This window comes from Geotrypetes seraphini, chromosome 10 (assembly GCF_902459505.1).
Source record: "Geotrypetes seraphini chromosome 10, aGeoSer1.1, whole genome shotgun sequence".
In the NCBI taxonomy this organism is placed as follows: Eukaryota; Metazoa; Chordata; class Amphibia; order Gymnophiona; family Dermophiidae; genus Geotrypetes; species Geotrypetes seraphini.
Window position 1 is genome coordinate 73478084 of NC_047093.1, and position 24372 is coordinate 73502455.

A 24372-nucleotide genomic window follows, 5' to 3' on the forward strand; every position below is an offset into this window, starting at 1 on the left:
GGTGCTGAAGTGCCTGATTCTATAGTGCTGGTGCGAGCCCATCACAGTTTGGGGGCAGTGCGTCGCCAGGGCACTCGCGATATCATCGCTTGCTTTGGAGAGTTTACCTTGAAGAAACGTATTTTGCTGGCTGGCCGCCAACAAGCTGCTCTTCGGTGGAAGGATCTGGCTATGGGAGTTTTTCAAGATCTTGCCTGGTCTACCTTACAGAAGTGTAGAGCGTTTAAAGATGTTACTCAAGCTCTATGCTCTGGGGGCCATAAGTATCGTTGGCTCTTTCCTTTTGGTATGTGGCTGACCGTCAATGGTACATCTAAACGTGTGAGCACGGTGGTGGAGGCATGGGCGGCAATGAGAACCCTGGGCTGTGCGACTACGATGGAAGGAGCTCAGTCTCCGGCAGTGGCCTCTACTTCTACGCAGAGCGAGACTTGGCATATGGCGTTGCGCTCTGGCAGGAAATCTGCTAAGCCCCAGCCCTGAGGGCATTTGATCCTGTTCTGGCGAGCTTTTGGCTGTTCTCTCCGGCCTGGTCTGTTCTTTTTTGAGACTCTTTCCCTTGCTTCCCTCTGACCTGGTGGTATGGGAGTGACTGGGGGAGATTGGGACTTTTGTTGGAACCTGTGCTCCCTTGTAACTATGTTTTACCTTTTATGCATATTTTGTTCTAAGGTTGTTTGGGATTGGGCTTTGATTGGGTGAATTTGGTTGCGTGGATGGGACTTGGTATTGTGTGGGAGTGCTTGGTGTGTGTGTGCGAGGTGGGGGTATGCGGAGTGGCACGTTGTGTATGTTTGCGTGGGAACCATTTGGAAGTTTCATAGTTATTGGTATTGGGTTATGATTGCCTTTGGGGGAGGATTGCACTTTCTACAAGCTGGCGAGTCCTGGCAATCAGGGTTTGATGCAGCGTCGGGGAGGGGGGTGGAGTCTGGGGGGGTTAGGGAGGGGGTGGGAAGGGGAGTTTGGTTGGTAAGCTTTTTACCGTGGGCTCTTGGAATGTTAATGGACTTAATAGTCCGGGTAAGCGTAGTATTGGGAATTGGTCAAAATGAAATGGGATGTCTGTTTACTTCAGGAAACTCACTTGAGGCCCAGAGATGTGGCGGTTTTACGTTCACCTTCTTTTGATCAGATCTGGTCCCACCAGAGGTTGACTCCTGGTAAAAAGGTGGGTGGGCTTGCCATAGTAGTCAGAAAGGGGCTGGGTCTTGTGGTGAATCAAGTCTAACGTGATGGTGCTGGTCAATGTCTGGCTCTTGTGGCTTCTTTACAGGGACGCCTCATCACCATTATCAATCTGTATGGTCCCAATGTAGGACAAGCTGGGTACTTTGACTCTCTTAGAGCTGAGTTGGTAGATTTTGTGAAGGGGTCTATCTATCTTGGTGGGGATTTTAATGTTACACCTGATGTTCATTTAGATCACTCTTTGGGTGGGACTCGCTCTCCTAGAGCTTCTCGAAGGGCTTTACTGTCTCTGTTTTCTGCTCTGGGATTGGTAGATTGTTGGAGGTTGTCTCATCCTACGCAACGATCCTACACTCATTATTCTCATGCCCACCAATCGTATGCACGTATAGTTGGGATATGGGCTCATCATAATCTGTGGGTTGGGATTCGACTGGCTGAGATTGGTTCTATCCAGATTTCAGATCACGCACCGGTTTGGATAGCTTGTGCGGGATTTTGGGAGGAGAGGGGAGTATCGTTTTTGGCACCTCAATGAGTCTTTATTAAAGGATCCAGCTGTAGTTCGGGAGGTGGGTATCACCGTTGACCAATACCTTCAGCATAATGATAATGATACAGTTAGCGATGCTACTTTGTGGGATGCGCTGAAGGTGTTGGTCCGGGGAGTCTTTATAAAATGGGGTGCTCGCCATAAAAGAATGCGTGCACAACATTCTTTGTCCTTTCATGAACAATTGGAGAATCTGGGGAGGTTGCATCAGAGACACAGGGACCCTTTGGTATATGAACAACTTTTGAAGATTCGTGCAGAGCTCTCTTTATTGCAGTTGGAAGATTATGAGTTTTTGCGGTTGCCTTTGAAACAAATGATTTATGAGTATAACAACAAATTTGGGTCTCGTTTGGCCTGCTTTATTAAATTAAAGCAAGCGAGAGCGGCTATTACTTGTATACGGGACTCTGCGGGTACCACTCATTGTACAGACCGGGCTATTCGGAAAGTTTTTCTTTCTTATTATTCTGATTGTATCGGGCGTCAGCGGGGCGGACTACTACTGCTGTTGAGGGATATTTGTCTGCGTTATGGCTTCCCCAACTTTCGGACCCTGACCGGGACCTTCTTAATGAACCTATTGAGTTGGGGGAAGTCCTGGGTGTCATTGCCAACTTGAAATTGGGGAAATCGCCAGGGCTGGATGGGTATACTAATCAATTCTACAAACAATTCTGTGTAGTTCTGGCTCCGCTATTGGTTCGCGTTGCTAATGGAGTGCGGGGCGGTTCTCCCTTGCCCTCCTCTATGGGGGAGGCTGGGATATCGGTCCTGCTGAAACCGGGAAGAGACCCCACAGGGTGTGGCTCATACCGTCCAATATTGTTATTGAATACTGATGCAAAAATTTTGGCGAAGGCTTTGGCTCTTCGGTTGGGCAAGGTGCTGACCACTCTGGTACATTTGGATCAATCTGGCTTTGTTCAACGTCAGCAGGTTTGTGACAATATTAGAAGAACGTTACATCTATTATGGGCAGCCCAGTGGACCCCTGCTAATATTGCCTTTTTGGCGATTGATGCCGAAAAGGCTTTTGATCAGGTTGCATAGGAGTTTTTATGGCAAGTGATGCATAAGATGGGGTTGGGCTCTTATTTTTTGGCCTGGGTGCAAGCCTTTTATAGGGCTCCTAGGGCCACTGTGCGGATTATACCAAATGGGGGGTATACCAAATTTTTTTCCATAGCTAGGGGGACCCGACAGGGTTGTCCTCTGTCTCCATTGTTATTTGCCATTTCTATGGAACCTCTGGCTATTCGTATTCGGGAACATGGGGACTTACGGGGAGTGAGGTTAGGGGACTTGGAACATCGTATAGCCCTGTTTGCTGATGATGTTTTGTTGTATGTTTGGGACCCGGAGGCCTCCCTACCAATTTTGGTTGATCTTTTTTCGGATTATGGGCGAGTATCGGGGTTTACGGTGAATATGGATAAATCTGAACTTTTGGGGGTTACCTTGGGTGAAGCGGATTGACAGCGCCTTTCGGCTCGGTTCCCTTTTTGCTGGGCTCCTGGGGTCCTTTGCTATTTGGGGATTCGCTTGCCCATAGATTTAACCCAACTGTATGAGGTAAATTATGCTCGGATTGTTAAACAGATTCAGATCGACATTCAAAGATGGAGTGGTTTATGGTTGTCGTGGTGGGGTCGCATTGCCGTTATAAAAATGAATGTTTTGCCTCGCTTACTTTTTCTGTTCCAAACGTTGCCGATTCCTGTCCCTTCTTTGGTTTTGAAGCAGTTACATTCCTTGTTTTTTCGCTTTATTTGGCAGGGGAGGCCTCCTCGTCTTTCTCGGCATGCTTTGTGGGCAGCCTGGTCGTGTGGGAGGCGTGCTGTGCCTAACTTATTTTGGTACTTTTGAGCTGCTCAATTACGTCTTCTGTTAGACTGGGAGATTGCTGACTTTAAACTGGTGGTGCATATGGAGCAACATTTTGTGGGCCCCCATTGTTTAAAGTATTGGCTTTGGTCTTCTTCCATGGGTGGCGTGCGCTTAGAGTAGGGGGAATCCGTTTTTGGACCATCTTTTGAAATTGTGGTGCGATACACGTAAGCGATGGGGAGATGGGGTAGTCCCGTCGATTTTTGGTGCAGTACGGGAAGAGCCTCTGTTACCTGTTGGTAGAGAGAGTCGCACTTTTGAGTGATGGGCCCACTCGGGGTTGTGTACCTTTCGGGATGTACTTCAGAAGGGGGTCCTGGTGTCTTTTGAATCCTTTCAGCTTAGTAATGCCTTGCCCAATGGTGATTTTTTGGCCTACTCTCAAATTCGTCACTTTATTCATTCCTGAGGTTGGGATAGGGGGTCTCTCCATTCTATTGATCCTTTTGGTCGTATGTGGTATACTCTCTGGATCCTTCCTAAACCTATCTCTGTTCTTTACTAATATTTTCGGGGCTTCTTTTCTTTTCCATCTAGCTATCAGAGGGCCTGGGAGGTGGATTTGAGTTGTACATTTTCTGCTCAGGAGTGGGCCACGATTTGTACCAAAGTTGGAAAGGCCTCCTCTTGTGTTCTTATCCAGGAAAATGCCTATAAAGTGTTTACTAGGTGGTATTACACACCGATGCGTCTCCATCGTATGTTTCCTGGTGCTTCGGCTTTGTGTTGGAGATGTGGGACTGCCCCGGGGACATTTTTATATATTTGGTGGGAACGTCCAATTATACAGCCTTTCTGGATTTATGTGGTGGGCTGTTTATCTCAATTGTTACAAATTCTCTTGCCTTTTTCTCCACAGGGTTGTTTGTTAGGCCTTTATAATGTATGTTTACGTTCTTGGCAAACTAAGATTAGGCGCTGGGGATTGGCTGCAGTCAAATGTTTGATCGCCTCTCATTGGAAGCAGGTGGTTGCGCCTACCCAGCTGGAGTGGACTTTAAAGCTTAGACTCATCAGCACTAAGGAACTTTCTATTGCGAAGCAACATGGTCATTATTATACATATACCCGGACTTGGTCTCTGATAATGGATAAAGTGGATTCCTTGCATTGATTGTATTTCTATGAGGGGGGGGAATGTTGTTAGGGGGGGATCTCCTGCAGAACCAACAGGGGACCTCTCATTGCTGTTTGTAGGGCTTTGGGGTGGATTGTGGAGTTCTGGTTGCGGGTGGGTATCGGGGACTTGATTGTCTTACTGGTTCTATTACTTGTGTTATGTGGATTTAGTGTTTGGCCCTGTTGTACGGCTGTTTGTATTTGGGCGGTCCCTGATGCTCTCATTCGTGTTTGTATATTTCATAAAGTTTTTCAATAAACATTAATAAAAAAAAAAAAAAAAGAATCTTAAAATCTACAAGTTCTGAGTTACATACAAAGCCAACTTAAAAACAGCTTTAAAAATGTAACTCGTTTTTAACCCAAGGACTGCCTGTATTTAATATTAACCTGCTGTCATATAGCCATTCAGTTCAACTGTTCTACTGCCATATTAATGCTTCCTCTAGAGCAGGGATCTCCAAGTCCCTCCGTGAGGGCCGCAATCTGGTCGGGTTTTCAGGATTTCCCCAATGAATATACATGAGATCTATGTGCATGCACTGCTTTTAATACATATTCATTGGGGTAATCCTGAAAACCCGACTGGATTGTGGCCCTCAAGGAGGGTCTTTGAGATCCCTGCTCTAGAGTAACCAATATCTGTGCATCGTCTGCAAGGAGTACTACCACCCCACACAAGGTCTCTATCCTACTACCCAACTTAAATCCTGTCTGACCAAATAATCCTTTTAAAAAAATCTTACTTAGAAGGCCACTTCCTTCTCAATTAAGTATGATTACACTGAATTTAAGATGTCTTAACTTCCATAAATGTTACCATACTAGGTTATTGTTAAGATGTGTTATTTTACCACAAATTCTATTTTAGCACAGACCCCATTTTATACAATGAGACCTAGTTATTAATAACCCAGGTTAACAGTAAAATAGCCCATTTTAACAGTAGCGTATGTTGATGGACCCCCCCCCCCCCCCCAATCGATCAAGTTATCTGTAACTTTCTTCAATGCAGGAGTCACCACTGCCTCTTTCAACCAAGTTGGTATTAATCTCTGCACCAGAGAGAAATTTAAATCTACAATACAGTCCAACATACATCCTGAACATTATTTAAATTACACTAGTGATGCCGCGATTCTTTCTGTAGGCTGCTCCCTGCTGGAATTAGGTAAATGGATGCGTGGGAAGTCGGGGAGGAACACGCTGGCCTTCCGAGGGATGACGACAGTCCTTCGGGGGGAGGTGAAGTCCTTCGGGGGAGAGGTGCAGTCCTTTGGGGGAGAGGTGCAGTCCTTTGGGCATGGGGTGCAGGCCTTCGAGGGTGGTGGAACATGCCTTCAGGTGGTACAGGCTTTCGGGGTGGTGCAGTCCTTCAGGGGGGGGGGGACAGACCTTCAGGGGAGGGGGGCCCTGATATAGAAGTACACGGAGGGAGGGAAGGGGGGTTCGAAGAGACAATGCATATGCCAGACTTTAGGGGGGAAAGAAATAGTGGGTCTAAAAACAGAAGAAGGGAGAGAGATGGAGGACAATGGGATTTAGGGAGGGAAGGAATGAAAAGGGAGAGAAGTTGGACACAAGGGATGGTGTGGAGGGGGGATAGAGATACTGGATAGGAAGGTAGTTGGGAAAGAAAGGGAGATATGGTGGACCCTGGGGGGTAGGGAAGGAGGGCGAGATACTGGATGAAAGGGTAGTTGAGTAAAGGTGGATCTGTAGATAGAGACGAAAAAAAGGAAAGATGCCAGACCTCCGGGGGAGGGAAGGGAAACGGAAGGAGAGGACAGAGATAGAAGATGGATGGTTAGCAAGAAGAAAGAAGGAGACCCTGGCAAGCAAGTTAGCAGAAGACAACCAGAACCAGGGACTAACAAGATTTGAAAAATGACCAGACAACAAAAGGTAGAAAAAATAATTTTATTTTCTGTTTTGTGATTACAATATGTCAGATTTGAAATGTGTATCCTGCCAGAGCTGGTGTTAGATCGCAAACGTGAGCTAGGATTTAATAGAGAGAGGAAAAGTCTTTTTTGTTTGTTTATTTTGTTTACACCACAGCACCAGTGTGGTTAGGAGAAGGCAAAGGGGGTGAAGAGGCTATAAAGAACATAAGAATTGCCGCTGCTGGGTCAGACCAGTGGTCCATCATGCCCAGCAGTCCGCTCACGCGGCGGCCCTCTGGTCAGTGCCCTAACTGAGACTATCCCTACCTGTGTACGTTCCGGTTCACCAAGAACTTGTATAACTTTGTCTTGAATCCCTGGAGGGTGTTTTCCCCTATGACAGACTCTGGAAGAGTGTTCCAGTTTTCCACCACTCTCTGGGTGAAGAAGAACTTCCTTATGTTTGTACGGAATCTATCCCCTTTCAATTTTAGGGGTGAAGAGGCTATAAAATAAACCCAATCGTTTCTTCTAGAATGTGTACTAATATCTCCTATTCAAAGGCTAACTTTAGATCAAGAGGATCTTTAGATTAAGAAGATCTTTACTCAATCGCATCAAGAATAAAGACTACTGATCTCAAGTGTCTACTGTCAATTACTAGAACTAATCTTGGTTTATTGACCTTTCAAGTGAACTATCATTGATCTGAGTCTATCCAAGATTAGTTCTGGTAATTGACAGTGGACACTTGAGATCAGTAGTCTTTATTCTTGATGCGATTGAGTTTATAAAATAAACCCACCATGATGTTTGAAAAAAACACCCAATTGGGCAGGAAAATCGAATCGAAAAATCGATTCAATAGGCTGAATCGAATCAAATTTTTTTTTTCCTGAATCAGGCAACAGTACTCTGAACCACGGTAGAAACCTCTTCTGTGGCTTAAGAAAAGGGGGAGGGGTTAGTCTAATCATCTTGAATTGTAGTTTTTCCTTAAAGTGTTCAATAACACTTACTAATATATAAATAGATTTTATTGAAACATTCTGCACATTAGAAATACTCAAATGATGTTAAGTGTGTATTATATGTTCAAAGAAAGCCAAACAATACCGTACCACATGGGGTAGGCTAAGATTTTAAAGTCAACAGTTTACTGCTCTCATGTTTTCCTTTTGATAATTCCTATTTGGAGTATTTCATAAATTCATGTTTGCTATGATTTATTTAATTTTTTTGTTAATTTTAAATGCAATTTATGAAAATGTAATTTTTTTTGTGATATAATTTTTTTCCTCGCAGTTTAATCTATTGTATTTATTTCATATGTTTGTCACTTTTTTAATTCTTTATAAATTTAATCTTATTTTATAAGCATTATACTTGATACAGCAACACAGAAGGAAACAAAAGAAATTTTCAAGAAACCAATTACATACTTTCCTCACAATTAGAAGAAAGAAAACAGAAAATTATAATCCTCCTTAGACCTCAATAAACAGAAGGGGACTGTTAATTACACAGGAGAAAAAAAGAAAAAATTATTTAACAAAAAGGCAGGCGACTGAATTCAATTGAGTTCAAAATCTCAATTCACTCCTTTAGTTGACTCTGTTCCTCTCAAGACCTTCTTCATATCTAGGAAGGTTCTCAAATGTAGTTCAAAAAATATATACTTCAACCCCCCCCCCCCCCCCCCAATATTTTACCACACATTTACCGGAGTACGCTAGCAAAAACGTCCTGTGTGGATTTTGTTACATCAGGATATATCCAAATTTTTTGTCCTTAGAAAAAAAGACTGTGAATTACAAAAAAATTGTTTCAAGACCAAATTCAAATCGTTTTCAACTACAAACGAAACTAAAAGTAGATCTATTGGATATATCAGTAAAAGATTCCTCCAAAATAGTAGATAAGTCTTCAATCAAATTTCCATTTACTCAAAACTGAACCTGATTCTCAATTTCCAGAGATGGCTCTGTTTTTTTTCATATTGAGGAAACTGGTATATAGAAACTAAACTAAAACTTAGGCCCTCTTTTACTAAGGTGCGCTAACCGATTAGCGTGCGCTAAGCGGTTAGTGCACCTTAGTAAAAGCGGGGGTTAATTTTATAAATCAGGTCATCAGCCAATTTGGAGTGCGACTCAGTTAACATTAAGAAAAGGAAAAATACAAAAGAACTAGATGAAAAAAAGAACTAAAGCAGGAGAGGTAGAAGTAGGTAATTTCCAAAGTGCTTGGCAAACAGAATTGTCTTCAAAGTATTCCTGAATGATAAGAAGAGGTCTAAGCTTCTTAATGAAAGCAGCAAGTTATTCCAGAGCTCTGTCAATTTGAAGGAGAATGAATGACTAAATTGCTTAATAGATTTACTTTTACCCCTAAGAAAGGTTCTAAGTTTCAAGAAAGATGTCCAGTCTTATAGAAAGCTATACATCAAATAGACCATGTTTTGAAGAAGAAAAAAAGACAGAAAGGAAAGATATTTCATTCAAATACAAAAGGTATAAACCGATATTTGGAATTGCTCTTAGCTGTACTTATTTAAATGTTAGTACAGTGAGTGAACTCAAAATGATGGAAGGGGAAAGTCTGTAGATAACATCTCCTATGTATTGGACTGTGGTTAAACTTTGAGGGCAAGAGAAGTGCAGCATGTGCTTCACAGTTTTAGTAGACAGAACTGGGTAGCAGTGGCTGCCAAGTCCTGCTGTCTATTAAAATGTATGGTTATACAGAATTATGCTCACCTTGTATCATATTTCTTGAAATGTGATAAGGACACTGGCTCATTATATTGCTTATACTAGAATTGAATGTCCCTGTGTCCAAGTATATCTAATTGAGCGTTAGGCTAACATTTGGTCATTTTGCTATAATTACACAGGTCTAGGATGTTACATTGCGGCTGTGTAAGAGCTGCCAGTTCAGTGTGGCCCTTTCATCACTGCCATAAGAACATAAGCAATGCCTCTCCTGGGTCAGACCTGGGGTCCTTCGTGCCCAGCAGTCCGCTCACACGGCGGCCCAACAGGTCCAGGACCTGTGCAGTAATCCTCTATCTATACCCCTCTATCCCCTTTTCCAGCAGGAAATTGTCCAATCCTTTCTTGAACCCCAGTACCGTACTCTGCCCTATTTTGCCCTCTGGAAGTGCATTCCAGGTGTCCACCACACGTTGGGTAAAGAAGAACTTCCTAGCATTCGTTTTGAATCTGTCCCCTTTCAACTTTTCCGAATTCCCTCTTGTTCTTTTATTTTTCGAAAGTTTGAAGAATCTGTCCCTCTCTACTCTCTCTATGCCCTTCATGATCTTGTAAGTCTCTATCATATCCCCTCTAAGTCTCCTCTTCTCCAGGGAAAAGAGTTCCAGTTTTCCCAATCTCTCAGCGTATGAAAGGTTTTCCAAACCTTTTATCAGATGTGTCGCTCTCCTCTGAACCCTCTCGAGTATCACCATATCCTTCTTAAGGTACGGCGACCACTATTGGACGCAGTACTCCAAATGCGGACGCACCATCGTCCAATACAACGGCAGGACAACTTATTTTGTTCTGGTTGTAGTACCCTTCTTGATTATGCCTAGCATTCTGTTTGCCTTCTTAGTGGCTGCTGCGCACTGTGCCGTCGGCTTCATTGTCATGTCCACCATTACCCCCAAGTCCCTTTCTTGGGTACTCTCATTCAATAACATCACTCCCATCGTATAGTTGTACCTCGGGTTTCTGTTTCCCACATGTAATACTTTACATTTCTCAACGTTGAACTTCATCTGCCATCTCGTCGCCCATTCCCCTAGTTTGTTCAAGTCCCTTTGCAATTCTTCGCAGTCCTCTTTAGTCTGAGCTCCACTAAATAGTTTGGTGTCGTCCGCAAATTTTATTATCTCACACTTCATCCTTGTTTCTAGATCATTTATGAATATATTAAATAGCAGCGGCCCGAGCACCGAACCCTGTGGGACCCCACTTGTGACCCTCCTCCAGTCCGAGTAGTGGCCCTTCACTCCTACCCTCTGTTTCCTACCCGCCAACCAGTTTCTGATCCATCTATGTATGTCTCCTTCCACCCCATGGTTCTTCAGTTTCCGGAGTAGGCGTTCATGGGGCACCTTGTCAAAGGCTTTTTGGAAATCTAGATATATGATGTCTATGGGGTCTCCTTTGTCCATCCGTTTGTTAATTCCTTCAAAGAAGTGCAATAATTTCGTTAGGCACGATCTCCCCTTGCAGAAACCATGTTGGCTGGTTATCAGAAGTTTGTTTCTTTCAAAATGTTCATCGATGTTTTCTTTTATCAATGCTTCCGCCATTTTCCCCAGAACCGAGGTAAGACTCACCGGTCTGTAGTTTCCCGGGTCACCTCTTGATCCCTTTTTAAAGATGGGCGTAACGTTGGCTATCTTCCAGTCCTCCGGGATCATGCCTGTTTTCAGGGATAGATTGCAAATTTGCTGCAGTAGTTCTGCGGCCCTTTCATTGTAGGACTGTTCAGCACCACACTTTCATTGAGGAATTGTTCATCGCGGCCCGGGGCTCCAGGGCTTACCCCCCAACAGACTCATCTGTGGTGTAAGGACCCTATCAGCACCCCCCCCCCTCCAATGCAGCATGTGGTGGGAGGTGATGCCCCACCCGATCCAGCACTCCATCAATCTGGCAATACCTCCCCCCCACACACACATCAGCACTCCACCTTGATCCAGCATGAAGGACAGCACTGAACAGTCCCATGATGAAACGGCCATGCTGAACTGGTGGCTCTTAAATGATGGTGGTGAAAGGGTGGTGCTGAACTGGCAGCTCATAAAGGGCCATGCTGAGTGGTCCCATTCTGAGCTACACTGTTACTATAATGTAAGCCAGGGATAGTCAATTCCAGTCTTCTAGAGACAGAGCCAGGTCAGGTTTTCAGGATATCCACCATGAATATGTATGAGATGGATTTGCATGCACTGCCTCCTTGAGATGCAAATCTATCTCATGCATATTTATTGTGGATATCCAGAAAACCTGACCTGGCTCCGGCTCTCGAGGACTGGAATTGCCTACCCCTGATTTAAGCTGTAGTGTACACCACTTTAATTGAATTTCTTTCGTAAACACGGTTTATAAATGGTAAGAAATTAATAAATAAGCAAACATTTGTTTTTACTGTCCTAGTTATCCCAAATGTTTAGTACACATCAAGAGGTCTAGGAGAGACAGGGGTGTATGTGTATTTTTTAAAAAATTATTTATCCACTTATTGCATGTATACCAGGGGTAGGGAACTCCGGTCCTCGAGAGCCGTATTCCAGTCGGGTTTTCAGGATTTCCCCAATGAATATGCATGAGATCTATTTGCATGCACTGCTTTCAATGCATATTCATTGGGGAAATCCTGAAAATCCAACTGGAATACGGCTCTCAAGGACCGAAGTTCTCTACCCCTGATGTATACCATCTATCCACTTCCCTCATTCCCTGTCTCTGTGGACTACACTCTCATCCTTCCTGTTTTGCCTGCTCGTAATCTCGGGGTCATCTTTGACTCCTCTCTCTCCTTTACCGCATAGATACAACATAGGGCTAAAACCTGCCGCTTCTTCCTCTATAACAAGGGTGTCAAAGTCCCTCCTTGAGGGCTGCAATCCAGTCAGGTTTTCATGATTTTCTCAATGAATATGCATGAGATCTATTAGCATACCATGAAAGCAGTGCATGCAAATAGATCTCATGCATATTCATTGGGGAAATCCTGAAAACCCGACTGGAATACGGCTCTCGAGGACCGGAGTTCCCTACCCCTGGTATACATGCCTTTGACACCCCTGCTCTATAATATTGCCAAAATCCGATCCACCCTCTGAGTACACTACCAAAACACTTATCCACACCCTCATCACTGCGTGCTTAGACTACTGCAACTCACTACTCTCAGGCCTTCTGCTTAGCCATCTCGCTCCCCTCCAATCCATCCAGAATTTGGATGCATGACTCAAATTCTGGGAGAGCTTTTTTACTCACGTTACCCCTTTCCTAAAGTCACTTCATTGGCTTCCCATCTGTTTCTGAACACAATTCAAACTCATTTTACTGACCTACAAATGCTCTCACTTAGCTGCCCCTCACTATCTCTCTTCACTTATCTCCCCCTATGATTCCCCCCCCCCCCCTGTGAGCTCTGCTCAGCTGGTAAGTCCCTCTTTTCTGTGCCCTTCTCTTCGGCTGCCAACTCCAGATTCCATTCTTTCTGCCTTGCTGTGCCATGTACTTGGAACAAGCTGCCTGAATCCCTATGGGGCGCTCTGTCTCTGGCAGTGTTCAAGGTCCAGTTATAAGCCCACCTCTTTGAGAGTGCTTTCGACTCCTAACTCATCTTACCTTGGGTTCTGCATTTCCAACCCTATATGTCATGTCTGTTTGTCCAAGTTAGATTCTAAGCTCTTCTGAGCAGGGACTGTCTATAAATGTCAAAATGTACAGCGCTATTTATGCCTTTTAGCACTATATAAGTGATAAATAGTAGTAGTAATACAGGGGTATCAAAATCCCTCCTTGAGGGCCACAATCCAGTCGGGTTTTCAGGATTTCCCCAATGAATATGCATGAGATCTATTTGCATGCACTGCTTTCATTGTATGCTAATAGATCGCATGCATATTCATTGGGGAAATCCTGAAAACCGACTGGATTGCAGCCCTGATGAGGGACTTTGACCCCACTGTAGTAGTAGTACTACTACTACCAGTGTATAATACACATGCTTTCTGGCCAGAAATCTCCATTAATATAATGGAATATCATGTTTTCCAATAAAAATGTACTTTCTATATGGTAGTTTGATCTTCTGTAATAAAAATGGCCGCGTGTTTGGGGAAGGGGAAACAGTCTTGGGATTTAAAGGGCTGGATTGCACGTGGAATTCACCCCTCCTGCTCTGTCAAAAGCACATGTTCGTTGGGATTAGCAAGGAACTGGCCAGTACAACTGCAGATGCACCAGACCACCGCACATTGGCGCCCGACCCTTTCTCTGAGTCCGTAACTAAGTAGCAACTGCCGAGCGGGGAGGCGGAGCAAATGCCTAGACCGACACGCGTTGCAGCCAATGGCTACTCCTCTTCTGCCTCCTCTCCTCCAATCGTCGAGGGGAAAGGAGGATTCCAGCAAAAATTTAGAAAAATATACTTAACTTTCAAGGTAGGTTGAGCAGAGTGGCAGCTGCATTGGCAGCGGCTGTATTGGCGGAGTGCAGGTGGGGTATGGCGGTATAGGAAGCCGCCGCAGTTCAGCGGAAGAGGACTACAGCTGCAGTAGCAGCACCTCCCCAGGTAAGTGTCGTGCAGCAAACCGCTACTTCCTGAGGGGTATGCAGCGGCCTCATGCAGCGCAGCTTGCCCTGGGCACAGCACTGCATGCAGTGGGTGCTGCGGGCACTGCAGCCTGGCACCGCTTTGTTCCTCTCCCCCCCTCCCCCTTTTCAGGTGCACAATGGCTGCAGTCTTCTCCTGCCTCTACCTCACCGGTGACAGAGTAGAGCAACTTGGAGGAGCTGGGCTCAGTTAGGCTTCCTGCAGGTAGCTTGACAGTTACCTTGCTGTTATATGCAATCAGCCATATCTCTAATCAGTATAGCGCTAATTTTCTTTCACTGTGGCGCCTATGCGTGTTTTGTATATATCTTGATACATATTATGCAGATATATATACCCACACGGAAGAGATGCTGAAAATTGTAAATACATCAAATACTTAAGAGTAATTGTTTATCATTCAATGTATTGTAAACCGCTTTGGGTGAATCTCTTCATGAAAGAGCAGTTAATAAATCCCAATAAATATGCATATGTATGTTATGCATGCATGCACACACTATAGAAATATGGGTATGTACACATACTACCTTACATTTGTTTATGGCCTTTCAACAACTTAACTATAGGAAAGTGTTTTTATGGCTGATTGAAGATGGACTGCAAATCCTGTATTCTTAAGGTATAATAAATTGTTTTATTTGAGTCTCTGGGGTTCTCCCAGATGTTTCAGAATAAATTTTGGGTTGGGAGGGGGAGGAGTGGGGATAGACTTGTAGTAACAGAAGCTCTTCTCCTGTCTGGCCTGTTGTGTAACACCTACTAGGGCTCTGCCAGTGTGCTCTCATTGTGGGAGTCTTTCTCTGTCATATGTTTGTGCCCAGATAAAGTAATCTGTTGCAGTGATATTTTTTTGGCATGTGGAAATGAAAAGCGGTGCCTCATTAGGTGATGCAGTGAGATTTTGGCAGGCTGTTATCTATGTAAAGTTTAATTTCAGTTTTTGAGATACTGACATCTTCTTGGTTTCTTCCAGCAAAAATGGTGTCTGCTAGTGCACATTCCTTGTGAAACACAGATCACACTGTATAGGGTTGCTGCGGCTGTGTGTCTATTTCTGTATTTAACTGATGCCAATGTCCAGGGGCGCTTGCAGTCAAAACAACATATAGACAGCAATAGTGACAAAAGAAGAAATGTTTTCTCTTCTGAAGTAATTGAAAGCAAGGTTGGAAACAGTACTTTTAATTCTGCTTCTAAACAGACAGTGATGTAGGAGCAAGCTAGTTCTAGAGATGAGAAGTACAAGAAAGAGCTTGGTTTAGTTGTATACATAAAGTAGGGTTGCCTTGGCAGCAATTTCTTCAAATGGATTATTTTTGCACTTTCGAGGGAAGAGCATGGATTAATCAGAGGAAATGCACTTCTGTCTGCTGAGGTAAAACAAGTATGAGAAAGGTGATTGTCATCTAATTATATCTTTGATGTATTTATAAATGAGGGACAAAACATGTAATACCATTCTGCAGTATGTATCCTAGAGAATGACACGGTGACAAAATTCATCACCGTTCCCGTCCCAAAATCATCTTCATGTCATTCTTTAAGGAGAGAGGGAAGAATCGGAGTATGAATGGCCACAACCACTGACCCACAAGCTTTGCTTTGAAGAATGCTGGTGTAGAAGGACCGAGGTTGAAATAGACACTAGAAAATGACATGGGATTATTTCCTGCGGTTATCTGCGGGGACGGGAATGGTGATGAATTTTGTCACCGTGTCATTATCCCAAAAGTGGCAAAAAAAGATTAGATCAAGTATATTCATTTTATGATCAAGTATATATATTTTATACCATGATCGCTGTTAGTTTAATTATGAAATGATAATCAGCGTTGGGCAGACTGGATGGACTGTTTGTCTTTATCTGTTGTCTTCTACTGTGTTACTATATTGCCATTGTAATAATCTTTTTGAGCAATGGTTTTGCACTTTTGCAGAATATTGCATGCATCTGTTACTTTAGCAGACAGCATGAATCTCTTGCAGTGAATTGGTGGGTAATGTATTTGTGAGGGATCTTCAAGAATACTTGGATCCTGCACCCCCTCTGGAGGGTTGCCTAAATGAGTGGAAGGACTCTTGGCATGCACCTTGGTAAAGGGGAGCCCTAAAGTGGGACAGGGATTGGGATAGACAGTAATAGAAAGGAAGGCCATAGAATCCCAGTCTACAGCATCTGCTCAGGCAACACTTACCAGTAAGTTTTGTGAATAGTAAATTCATGTGATAGCTGCATATATACACATCTACTTATCCTGTGCCTGACCCAATTTTTTTTACACTCTATATAGACTTTGTTTGCAAAAGGGGGAGAGGGAGGAAAAATCTTCCTGTTATCCAATTATTATCTGCACACATACATTCAAGCCCCCCCCCCCCATCATTGTCCTCCAGCTCTTGAATCTTGCACAGTCATGTCAGTTTAAGCTCTTTCCCCAGCCTCCCCCCTCCCCCCTCCCCCTCCCCACCATCTTTGGTTTCAAATCAGGGCAGGAGTCTGAATCTGAAGGAAAACTGCCAAAATGAAGATGAATGTGGCAAAACAGAAAGGACCCTATCCCCCTTGTCTCCATAATTGTGAAATTAAGTACCACCAGAATTTAGTGGCTAGACAAAGATATTTATATCTATCTATAGATAGATAGATAGGTAGATATCTATCTATCTATAGATAGATAGATAGGTAGATATATATTTATAGGATAGATATATATAGGGTAGATATATATTTATAGGGTAGCTTACACAAAGAGCCCTAGGGCCGGATGCTCAAAACTCACCAATAAAATCTGCTGGGTCGCTGTAGTGGCTGTATATCTAACGATTCAGAAAAGACGAGTGATTATAAAAGAACCTCGCATGCAAATGAGGTTTGTGGAGGGTCGCCTAATTTTCATGAGATCAGTCACTGGTCATAGCAATTGGCACATGTACAGAATAGTCCATGGAAAGAGGCATAAATGTGCACATGTAGGCACATCTTTAATACACATGCTCAAGACACGCTTGAAATTCAAGCCCTAGAAATGCGTGCTTTTGAAATTTTTTACCCAGTACTATAATTTATGTTAATAGTGGGTTTTTAAATTATTATTTTTGTTATGAGCCACAGCCAGATACACGCCCTTGAGATGCGCTTTCACAGTACCAGCACCCCTAACCAGTTGATAATTTTGTGTCTTTAAAACCCGGCGCTTCATTTGGAGAATCACCCAGAAATGATAGAAAATTGCCTGGAGTGCTCGTTTTTAATATTAATGATCTCATTGTAATACCGTTTTTAATATTAATGACCTCATTGTACCACATTTGCATGGCAGAGTTGGAGGCTGCTAGGAAGCTCAGAGAAGACCACGGTGAGCCATTCTGAAAATCGGGAAGTAAAATACTGGCATACTAAACCGGATATAACTGGTTTAATGACCACTGTTAAAGGCACGATGAGTTTTGAGAAACTGGCCCCTAGAATGCTACCAGAGAGTGGGTCTGGTAGCTCAGCAGCAAGACCTGGGTTCAGTTCCTAGACTTAGGGCTAGATTCACTAACCTGAGATCCGTTCCCGATCCATGTCTGATTGCATGCAGGCTGATGAATTCACTAAAGGCCTGCATGCAAATGGAGGCGATCGTTGGCACACCCCCCTCAGACCGCACAGATCGCTGGAGAGTGATTCTTGAGCATGCGCAGGCCATCTTCCTTGACTGTAAATGGTCTGCGCATGCGCTAGCCCTTCTTGCCCGAGGTTTTTTCTTTTTTTATGTTTACTGTTTTTTTTTTTTTTTTACTTCATTAGCCCGTGGTTTTAACCCACTTTAAAACCGCGGGTTAAAACCACGGGCTCGCACTGTGGGGAAGGGCAGGCGAGTCGGGGCTGAGCAAGGCAGGAGAGTCGGGGCAGGGAGCAGGGCGGCCAGCGCAGGAGAATCGGGGCAGAGCAGAGAACAGGGCGGCCAGAGCAGGAGAATCGGGGCAGAGAGCAGGGTTTAGCACAGGCGACTGGTCCTCACCAGTCGCTAGTTTTTTGATTGGCCAGCTAGTCGGTGTGCCAGAAGAAGTTTTGTGAATTGTGTCCTTCCTGCTTTGAATGCTGATCCCCCCTCATTTGCATGCACGGATCGGGATCAGATCGGTACACAGGTTAGTGAATTGGGTTGGAGGGTAATCGGGTCACAAAGGGCTCGCAAACTGATCGGTACACGATAGGTTTGCTTAGTGAATCTAGCCCTAAGTCTCAGATGGTGTGGTAAGAGCAACAGATGATTGCAATAATATAACAATAGACAGTAACAACAGGTAGGTAAGAGGAGAGAAGTAACTGCTGGGAGTAAAGATTAGACAGAGTTGGATGTTAACTCTGAGAAAGAAGCTTATGAGGAAGTCAGCAGAAAGAGGATGGAATGTCGGAGGACAGGAGAGAGATGTGAATACCAGAACAGCTGATGAAGAAGGTGGGCAGTAGACTTTTGTACTATTTCTCTGGGTATGGAGAGTTTCTTTATAGGGCAATGATCATGCTCTTTGAAGTATGTGAGAGGAAGAGATCACAAAGAAGATTGTGGCTGCCTTCAAAGGAAAGCAAATGAGGACATTTTCACACACTGTATAACTGATAAGGAAATGGAAGGTGGTACAGAAATGGGGGGGGGGGATCATGAATGGTCTCCAGATTTTTAGTAAAAATTATTTGGAGAATCTAATTTTTCCCTCTGATTGTTTAGAGAACTCCCTCAGCAGGTTTAAAATGCCACAAAGAAATTGGTAGTACTACAGTAATTGGTTTGGAATGCAGATTGGATGTATTTCCCCTCCCCCCCCCAAAGATAAAGCAGCTAGGCAAGCAATCAGGAAATTGTATTGTAATCCTCCAGGTCTGAAATGATTGTTACAACCAAAACCTGCTGGTGTCAAGAAGTTTTCCTGCAGGGAGATGCACTGCCTCTGCTTGTTTCACTCCTTCCCCTATATAATGGGGGTGGGTTGGGATGGGATCTACTCTGGATCTGACTAGAGAGTTGCACGGGGACAGAAATCCCACCCGTACCCCCCTGTCCCTGTGAGGAATCCCACCAGTCCCCACGAGGAATCCCTCCGTCCCCACCCGTCCCCGTGAGGAATTTAATTATGCTACTGAATTTAAGGCTCTGGTAGAGACCCATTTACAAATAAGCAAAGAGACTTTATTAATTTGGAAATATTAATTGGGAAGAATACATATTTTGTAAATGAGTTTCTACCAGAACCTCTAATATAAATATAAAATATAAATACTCAGCTGATGAGAAGAACCCACAAGCTGTCAGCTGAGGACTTCCTTTGCAGTTGGCTGGGGGTCCCTTTTGCGAAGCTTGGCAGGCAGCAGTAGCATCCCTGAGTCACAGATGCTGGCACCTCAGTGGCTCATGGATGCTGCCAACGACTGCTGCGCTTGGTGGAGGGGAGTTCTGCTGGTGGTGCTTGGGGATCCCCACCAGTCACAGCAAGGGTCAGCAAGTACTTCAACACTGTAGAAATAAACCAGAAATACATTTCCTTTTCTTTTGTACACAAAACAAAGACATCTGCCATATACATTTCCCAAAGCTAACATATTTTAGTCAATAAATTCCATTTTTTACCTTTGTTGTCTGGAGACTTATTTTTCCATAAAGTTGGTCCCAGTTTCTTTTTTCCGCTTTCCCATCTTCTGTAAATTCTTCTGTTGCTGTCCATTGGTTCCCCCTACCATGGTCCAGCATTTATCTCTTTCTCATCTTTCGTGCCTGCCCACCAGCCCCATGCCCAACATTTCTCCTTCTATCATCCCTCTCCAGCACCATGCCACATCTCTCCCTCCATTCCCTTCACCACTGTCCAACATTCCTCCCTCTGTCCAATATTCCTTTCAATCTGTCCCATTGTTCCCTTGCCACATTTCTCACTCTCATCTTTTTCTTCCCTATCATATTCTGTACCTCCCTCCCTCCGACCAAAAATTCTCCTCTTTCTTCCATTTGCCGATAGTCATATGTATTCCAAATAGGTCATTCATGCCTCTACAATGTTGCTTTACCCAAATGTGTAAGACTGAGTGGAGGTGCTCCTGGGGCTGGGGTTAGGTTTTAAGCACATATACATGCGTAATAAACCAGGATGTTTGTATATGTTAAAGAGCAGGGGTAAAAATATGCACATAAATTCTCTGGGGTAATTTTCAAAGGGGAAATAAGTACAAACTTTCCATTTGAAAACTGGTGTATCTTATGTATGTGCAAGTGAGGCAGCTATTTATAAAATTCTCTCAAAATGTCATTGCTCAGAAACAATCAAGTTGAAGGGAACTTACTTATGAAAATCTTCTTTTATCTTCTCCAAGGCCTTTATGACTGCCATTCTTGTGAAAACAGACTACAGAATAAAATTAAATAAAAGCACCTACCGTCACCAGTAAAAAATAGCTTGGCAGTACTAGTTCTCATTTCATAAGTTATGTAGAGTTTCAGGTAAAGGGTAAAAACTTGTAGTTCGCTATTCAAAAATCACTTACATGGCCAGCAGTGGTTTTCATGCCACAAGTGTTTTATTCTTTTAAATCTGCAGCACGTACACCATTTAAATCATTAAAATGATCAAAGGTAACTGTTTAAAAATGGGTCATGGTTTGGGTAAGCCAAGGATGGCGCTCCAAGTATTGCATTCAGCAACAAAATTCGTCTCTCTCTGCAAAGTAGGGATAGAGGTCAAAGCTGTGTTCAAAGACCAGAGATGGGAGCTGTATCAATGTGGGAAACAGAATCTGTGTGTCCGGCGTCGCGGCGGGAAACAGCCATGCTGAGCAGTGAGCTCAGCACGTACACAGCTGAGAGCCTTCCTTGCTGATCCCGCCCCGCCGTGCCGCCAGACCAATCAGCAAGCAAGGCTTTCAGCTGTGTACGTGCTGAGCTCACTGCTCAGCATGGCTGTTTCTGCCGCGACGCCGGACTTGTCTTGTACTTAAGCTGCATGCCTGCATCGACAGAATTTAGGTGGGCCAGGGACCGTCCCCGTGGGTCAGAGGGGCATCCCCGTGGGAGTCCCGTGGGCCAGGGGGGGAACTCGCGGGATCCCCGCGATCCCTGTTCCCGTGCAGACCTCTAGATCTGACTTGATTGCTGTAACTGGACCCTGACAGTTGCTGCACCCTAGCAGTGTAAGATTTGTTCGCTTTGGAGTGGAGGAGTGGCCTGGTGATTACAGCAGCTGCCTCAGCACCCTGAGGTTGCGAGCTTGATTCCCACTGCAGCTCCTTGTGACTCTGGGCAGGTCACTTAATACTTCATTGCCCCATGTAAATCACTTTGATTGTGTAACCCACATAAAAAACGGTATATACTTTTACCTTCTTCCCTCCCTTCCAGTGAATGTTTTACCTCCGCAGCCTTCACTCACAGATCTGGGGATCCAGTAATCCACAATCCATTTTAAGGCAGAATTACCTAGGTCCGGGGGATCTGTTTTTTAACCCAGTCTTAATTCAAAGAAGATTAGAGCTACTAGAAGCGTGCCCAGCTGGTAGCTGAGGTATGTGGTCGATGGGTGTGAGAAGGAAGATAACATCCAGTTTTGAATGTTTTAAGCATGAAGAAGTGAAAGTGTATGCATGAGAAAAGATCAGAAAGGCAAGGAGATAATTTTTAGTGACTCGCTGCCTGCCTGTATTTGCATGCCGTTCCCCCTCATTTGCATGCGTGGATCAGATCGGGAGTAAGGTTAATGAATCAGGCCGGGATCGCTAAGTGATAGCAAAGTAGTCGGGACATGATCGGTGTCCTTAGTGAATCTAGTGGCATAAATACTCTCCAAGCAGCCCCCAAACTGTGGGAGGTCTAGTCAAGAAGGATTCAAGTGATACAGGACCTGTCTCAGCAGCTTTTCTGCTAAAGAGGCTCAGGGCTTGACAACCTGTAGACTTTACCAACAGCAGTTCTCAAAACAGAGTCTGAACTGATAGCAGAGTCTGGCACAGAGTCTCTCAGCCAGTGAGTTCTGCAGCAGGCCCTCCCTTTCCTTCCACATGAACTCCCTGCTATATAGGAGCCCCATGTAAAAGGTGAGGGTGCTGGAATGCCTGTCAGCATGTGCTGGATATAGGAATCTCTGAAATTAAGATGCTGGCTACAATCCAGGACCTTCTTGGTGAATTGAGAGGATGTGGGAGGAGGTCCTGCAGGGACAGGTGGGTAGGAGGGAAATTTCATGGGGAGGAAGGCAATCCATCTCCCATATTCCCTCTTCTGAAGATATCCCTCTCCCTGGCTCTCTAAGGTAGTGGTCTCAAACTCATGGCCTGGGGGGCCACATGCGACCCACCAAGTACTATTTTGAGGCCCTCGGTATGTTTATCATAATCACAAAAGTAAAATAAAACAGTTTCTTGATCATATGTCTCTTTAGCTGTAAATTACAATATTATTATTAAGACTTAGCCAAAAGGAAAGATTTATAAAGCTATAAAGAGTTTTACTTCATGCAAAACTGTCATTTCTTTAATAAGACATTAACTATTTTTTCTGCGGCCCTCCAAGTACCTACAAATCCAAAATGTGGCCCTGCAAAGAGTTTGAGACCACTGCTCTAAGGGGATGACTACAGTTGCTATGAGGGAAGAGCCACTGAAAAATGTTTCCTTGGTTGCTTAGAATTTGTTCTTATGCTAATGTCTGATACTAAAGAGAACTGGTGAAAAAAAGAAATAAAAATCATGCTATTGTCTGCAAAGCAGTGATAGGAAAATGGGTGGGAGAGGTCAGGCTGTGTGTGTACATAGTGTAGAACAGGAAATGGAGTCTCAAGGAACAAGATTAGGATTAGAATAAGCCAGTTTTCCAAACCTGGCGATCTAACAGCCAGTTGGATTTTCAGGATATCTGTAATCTATATTTAAAATTTATAGACTGCTACAGTGTTTCCCCGAAAATAAGACAGTCTTATATTAATTTTGGGCCCCAAAAATGCACTAGGGCTTATTTTTGGAGTAAGTCTTATTTTTTTCATGTACATGATCATCTCTCCCTTCCTCTCCTTCAACCCAATTCTTCCTATTTCCTTTCTCTCCCCCCACATGTGCAGCATCTTTCCTCCCCTATCACCCATCCCCTTGTGCCTTCCCTCTGCAGCATCTTTCTATCTATCCCTCCCATCCCTCTGTGCAGCAGAACCCTTGCACTGTGCATAGCATCTTTATATCCCTTCCTCCCTCCCTCCTATCCCTCGTGCAGCAGAACCCTTGCACAGCTTCTATCCCTCCCTTCCCTGCAGCAAAATCCTTGAGCAGCCTGCCCCCACTGCGCAGCCGAATTCCCGCTGACATTCCCATCCTTCCATCTCTCCCACCCATCCGAACCCCAAGACCTACATACCTCCCTCCAACCGCAAGACCTACATACCTCCCTCCAAAGAGCAGCGTCGGCAGCACTCTAAACAGGCTGCTTCATGGCCTTCTCCCTTTGGGGCATTCCATGTGCCACGTTACTGATGACTACTTCAAAAAATTGCGAGCCGGAGGAGGAATTCAAGATGGCGGACGCTATCTAGCTGAGCTTGGAAGGCTTAGTGTCTTTCTTCAAATTTCTATAACGAATATCCTGGAAAGCTGTTACCTTTTGCCGATATGCCCTAAACTAAGAGGAAGCAGCTCAGTTGCCACTACTCACATCGTCGCTGGCCCATCAGACGATCCAGCGTTTCCTGCAGCCGCTGAGCCCAGCTGACACCTGGATATCCCCGCGGCGGTTGAGTTCCGCGTCGGACTTGAGTGAGAGAGCACTCGAGTCCCTGGATTTGCTGACATCATTGTCACCGCTGCTTCTCTCTTTGCCACCGTGTCCAGCAGGAGCACAGAGTATTGAGCTTGGCCCCGAGGGAGAGGAGCAGGAGATCCCGGAGCAGGCATTGGGAGGAGCTAATGCCCCAGTTGGAATGCTAGACCGAAAGATCGCTGAATGGGGAGGGAGGATCAGCAACTACCCCAGCAGTGACACTGGAGATACTCCTGGAGGCTATTAAGGTGGATGTGAAGGTTGAGAAGACTGCCTCGGATATGGAGGTATTGGTTCAGAAAATGGATACTTTTTCAGATAGTTTGCTTAAAGTTAAACAAGAATGCATGGACAAAATACAAACTGAGTCAGCCTCCTTGAAAAACTCAATTACCACTATAATTAAAGAACAAAACTTTGCTGCTCGTAAAATATAAATGATAGAGAACTATAATAGAAGATTGAACTTGAGAGTTCTAAACTGCCTGAGGATACCAGCAATATCACCGATTGAGATTTTTAAAAAATTTCTTATCGAGTGTTTGAATTTTCCACAAGACCAGATACTGCCCATAAATAAAACGTACTTTTT

At 44.2% G+C, this 24372-nt stretch overlaps 1 protein-coding gene across 3 annotated transcripts in view; it reads left to right on the top strand.

The window, feature by feature from the left end:
* Positions 1–13713: 13713 nt before the first annotated feature.
* SCAI (suppressor of cancer cell invasion) overlaps positions 13714–24372 on the top strand; it is a 247948-nt gene continuing 237289 nt past the window's right edge. For 2 of the 3 annotated variants that reach the window (XM_033962134.1, XM_033962136.1), the window contains exon 1: positions 13835–13962. The gene's annotated coding sequence lies outside the window, so the exon portion shown is untranslated. The other variant, XM_033962135.1, reaches the window with a different exon arrangement.